Source organism: Aethina tumida, chromosome 5 (genome assembly GCF_024364675.1).
Source record: "Aethina tumida isolate Nest 87 chromosome 5, icAetTumi1.1, whole genome shotgun sequence".
NCBI lineage: Eukaryota > Metazoa > Arthropoda > Insecta > Coleoptera > Nitidulidae > Aethina > Aethina tumida.
In genome coordinates, this window is record NC_065439.1 from 27,713,981 (window position 1) to 27,719,980 (window position 6,000).

Here is a 6,000-nt window from a genome sequence, read left to right on the forward strand (position 1 = left end):
GGTTTGCAGTGTCCAATATAATTACTCGAAATTAGACTTTGTGCACCAAGCGAATTGAATTTTCACTTTACTGGCTCAGTTAGAGTTAGTTCCTTTTCATAATGTTTCTCTATAAATTAACGTTTATTAAAGGAAGCTGGAAATCCATAGATGAAACGATTATTCACAATAAACGTTTGTGTACCCACAACAGTTTTGGAATTTCATTTAATTCTGAGTTTCATTAATCAACCTGAAACTTGGAGTTAAACTGACATAAAATATATCCTAGCCTGAGTCATGCTAGTCCAGATAATCCATCTAAAAGGATTTTACTCATATTTCTCCTTTCCGCAAGTTTGCTTATTTAACTTGGCATTCCATATGTCGTAAATTGAATTTAGGAATTGGACTCAAATCGATAGATTGAAACTATTTGAACCATTAGTTTCGATGAACATCGATACCATCACACACCCCAACTTTTCCCATTTTCCCGGGAGCCGTAACGAGCCCTTGTCAGTCATAAAATAATGTGATACGAAGACACGAAGAAATTTGTTTAGTGAACAACTGAAAATAAAAGTAAGGACGGTTTAAAAGTGGCACAAAATACAATGTATGTTATTGATTCCGATGTGGGTTTGGGGATTTCAATATAATTACCCCCTTTTGTGGCCCGAGTGTGTTAAAGTTGCGACCACTACCCATCGTAAATTAGTTACATCCGCAGATATTTCGAGTACGATCAATACGTGCCGAAAAGAAGCTATTTGAACTAAGTATCAGGTTTGGCAAACACGGTGTACGCCTTTTGCATATTCCACGTTTCCGGACCTTTCTTTGATAGCTGGAAACATCTGACGGTCGTAAAATAACCAAAGATAATCCGGAGCGGGATTTGGAGATAAATTATTAAAGCATTATGTAAAAGTTAAATTTTGGCTTTAATAAAAAATGCTGCAGTGTCTCAGGTGCAAATAAAATTTTTATCTTTATGTTTCTGTGAGGAGAATTTTGGTTACTCCATTCTCCATTAATTAAATTTATCTGTAGAAACTTAGGTGTTAGATCAATACCAGACGATGAACAATTTGATCTATTAGCCTGGCGAGGATCAAGAACATATTTCACATATTGAAATCGCCTGAATAACTCCCAATAATTCAATCAGAAATTCCTCCCAACCAATTACTTCATAAAAACAAGTTTAATAGGATTAAAATGTAAAATATTTACATAATTACTGTGAAGTTATTATGTGATAAAATAAAATTAATTTAAGCCGCAAAGTACACTGGGAAACTATAAAGAAAAGTTTTTTCTCCTAATAATTAAATTAATAGGACCCACCAATCTTGATGCAGGAAAGTTTATTTTTAGTATACAAGTTAACCATTAACCATAATCATTAGTCTTTAACTATTTATCATATGCTAAAACATACACCGTATTCCATTGATGAAGTTAACCATTAACCATAATCATTAGCCATTAACCATTAATCATATGCTAAAACATACACTGTATTCCATTGAAGACAACAAAGTTATGATGTTTTAAAATGCTTCTTATAGGACACTCTTTAGTAACATGTATTCCAAAAATGAACTTTTCAGCATTAAAGTTGGTGGCTTTACGAATATTTTAGTTAGACCATCAATCTGTCAAAATTATTGGAAAAAATTAATAACTCAAAAATTATTGGGTTTTAGATATAGGACATAGTATAGTCATTTTATTTGCAATTTAATAACCAGTCGAAAACTGTTTGGTTCAACTGAATTTTAAAAGAGATATCATGCAAGAAAGAAATTGTAAAAGTCTGCAAATTTACTGTCTCTGTCATGCATGATGTCTCTCTCAAAATTCAGTAGGATCGAAAGCTTTCCAGTCGGTATAACTTAAAAACCTAAAAATATACATGGTGTTACAATAAAATATACAAAACTGATGCCATTTTCTACGTAATCGAAAATGAATTTAAACTAGAAAAGTAGTTCAAATCAAGTTATAATTGCTACAAATATTTCAAATACTTTTTTCTGCCCTCCATAAACTTCTAATGAATAAGTTCATCCTGTGCCCTCGTAATTTTCCAAGTTTATAAAGTTTCTTTAACTTTATATATAAATATCTAATTTATTTGGAGTGAAAACAGAGAAAGACCTTAACAAGATTTGTTCTTGTTCCTTGGAAACTCCATTAACATTAAATATTTGTGCGAGAGATCGATATAAAGAAAATAAACTAGAAGTCTTGTCAAACATCCATCCTTTCATATATCCCAACATTCCGGATTAAACTTTGAAAATCATAAGTTATCTCGGGACATTCAGGGACACGACCCGTTGCGACGAATAAAATAGATCTGTTGGACTAGAAACGAAGATGTTTCTCAAAGAAAGTCCTGGAATAACTTGTCATTTTCTCTCCTTCTAATTAATAATTTACTATAATGAAACTTGTATTTCTATCTATGAAATATATTGTCATATTCAAAAACAAAACAGAAAATTGGCCATTGAGAAAATAGGATTGTTTCTTGAAGTGAAATGTCTGTTCGAATTTACTTTTATTTTTCTTGAAGGAGATATACTCAGGAAACTGGATACGACCCATTAAAATCGGAAGGCAAGACAAAAATCACTTTTATTGCTTTAGCTATAGGTTGAAAGCACGACATTCGGATTCGACGTTCTCCAGGTTTTGTGTGTTGGAGTCGATTGATTTAATCTCTATTATCTATTAAACAATTTATGTGGTTTATAAAAAATTGTGAAAGTAATCAATCATTGTCTGGTACAAAGGCTAGTTAAATATTTTTGTAATTGATTGACAAATAAATATCCATAAATATCTTTTGTGATTGATTAGTCATTTTTGTATGACAAGGGAAACAACTGAGCAATTTGTTAAAGTAATATGATGTAACAACAAATTAGAAATTAACACTAACAATCTTAATTTTATTTAAAATTGCAAATAGACCGACAGGATAAATTTACGAATCCTGGCCGTTGATTGCTGCCGTGCTGAAAGCGAGAAACGAAAACGTTCAGTGCACCGCGGCGCTTCCTGCGGCTTTTCCAGCACGGCTCCGTCTTGTTGCGGCATGTTGTAACACAAGTTTTCGGGGTCAGTCGCGGGTTAACATTAAGAGTGCATTTACCACCCCCCGCGAACGGTGAACACACAAAGGGAAGGGGAGACCAGAGCTAGTGCCCTATTGATCCCTTCCCGGCACAACGTCTTCCTCAACCAGTTGAATCGACACAGATAAGTGCATGCAAACCCTGAAATTTCTACACGCCAATAGGCCGAGGCTCATGAAAATTCCAATAGGTGTTCCATTGATTCGCCGACTACTGAATGACGGCCGATGTACAAATTACTACGTTAGTGTGGCCGTCCTGTGTGAAACCGACGTGTACCTAACACTGAAATTGATGCGACTTACGTTTCAAATCTGCACCGGCTGCTCCTCTTTCGGCTGCACGAGGTCACTGGTTTTTTTATTGTTTTTTATTTGAATTTCAGGAAGCAGGATTGGGACTCGGGCTGGTGAGACAACCGACTGAAATAGGACTTTTAGAGGGCGGCTACAATAGTGGCGCCTGGCGGCGGGTGCCGTACTCATTCTGTCGATACGAATTCGAGTCGATTCACACTCTGCCAAATTCCGAGCAATAAGCATTGTAAAATCTTATTTACTTTGACACACTGCTAAAATAAAGGTAATTCTTACACATGTAAGTATTTGTCTGAATAGACGAATTAATTATTTAAGAGGATCAATTAAATCCATTAAACTAAGTATACAATTTATATTGTAAGTACAATTAATATTTTCTCTGTTTAATATCTTATCTTACAAGTAAAATTAGTGAAAAAACAATTTTCTATTTTGTAACAACGATTGATAATCAAGTTCAATCTTAAAACTTTTATAAATTAATCCTGTTCATAATAAATAATTTAATATAAATAAAATTTATCAATAAAATAAATTAATTTTTTTTAAGATTTTCAGGAGATACTTTTATAATGTAAAATTATATTCTTTTAACATTGATATTTTTAGAAAAATCAAAGTTTTCTTACTTATTTTATTCAATACCTTTATTTTAGATTAATAATAAACAATTCATAAGACAAATTGATAAAAAAACTAATTAATTTTTATTTTATACAATTATTTAAATAACTTTTAATAATCTAATTATTATTATAATGATATACAACAACATTAACAAAATTTATTTTATTGACTTCTATAAATTTTAAATGTTATTACATTAATTTCACATTTGTTTTCGAATTATCGAAAGTGGTAGTAATATTCTACTGTTTTAACTTATTAACTATGAAGATGATTATACTGTTCATTAAACTTAATTTAATGACTATAAACACACAACTTCTCTACAATAGTTAAAACATTCTTTATAATTAATTTTGCCTCATTAAACAATGGTAGGAGTTTTAATGAGTAATTTTGTAAATTTGTCATATCCAGAGATTTACGATGGTGTATATAGCAGTACATATACTACATTTTACTTAAAAATATACATTAAAACATAATATAAAATAAAAAAAATTAATATATGTATTATTATTATTAAACAGGATGAGTTTTTTTTTCACAGAAATTTGTGAATATTTCGAGTAATAAGCACTCTGCGAAATAAATATTCATAATCAAAATTTAATCATTCTGATGGGAAAACATTAGTCCCAAAATTAGTTCCCCCTGCTTGAAGGTCTGACGGGAGATAACTTTGGGAATAATTAAAATTTGATTATGAAAAATTTTTAGTAGAGTGTCTGTCACTAAACTTAAATATTTTCAAGTTTCAAGTTAAAAAGTTCGCTCTGTATGTTATAAATATATGAAATGTTGTGGAAAATTTCGTTTACTTCAATGAACAGTGAGGAAATCGATTTTTTATGTTAGGAAACCTTTCTACATGATTAATTGCCGTCCTGTTTTCCTGCTGATTTATACCATATTTTCAGTACATCGTATTTATCTTCATATAATTAAATTTAAAATATTTTTTTAAGGTTTTAAACTTTATATATTATAATTTATTAAATAATTTTTAATCATAATTAATTAATTTAATGTATAATATAAGAAAAATTTTTGAGTTATTTTGATTTTAGTTCCATCAACGTTACAGTGAAAATATATACTTAAATTACGAAAGTGAGAAAAATTATGGGAGAAAAGCAACGTATCTATTGAACAATTTATTTTCCCATCAAAGTTAACCTTAATATGCGCACTAAAATTTCTCTACAAGTTTTATTATTAATATTTATATGGTATACTGTTATTTATATTGTCTTAATAGAATTACATTTCAGTTTTAACGCTTTAAGTACTCTTAAATAGTAATATAACTGTATACATTTTATGTTTTGTTATTTGTCTTTATGGCAGTTTTATATTTATGTGGATACTTTTCAATTTTCATGTTTAACTTTATTATTTAACCCAAAATACAAAGGAAATATCAAATTATTGCCAAACTTATTACAGTATTGGCATACATTACATCATCCGTGAATTCCTGCAAAAGTAAAAATTCCTGTAATATTCCTACAGCGAAAATGAATGAGATTTTCACTTATATAACACTTTTGCAATTAATAATTAGTCCTTTCTATATAGAAAAAATAATAACAATTATTCAAATCAAGGAAATGTATTTGCAATGTGCCGCATAGAAACTAGTTTTGATGCAGACTACGTGATTGAATACCCGGGAATACCTGACTCACCTGCAATTCTGTGAACACAGCATCAACACTTATTTTCAGAAAGGTGTTGTCAAATTGTCAGATTTATCTCGAAATTACCACATACTTTATTATATTGTTACTAGAAATAATTAAATAATTTAGTATTAATTCTTTACATTCTTTAGATTATTAAGTTCAAATTCTATATTTGTTTTACATACTTTAATTTCTTTAGATTTTTCAGTTCCTTGAGACTTTAAATTATAT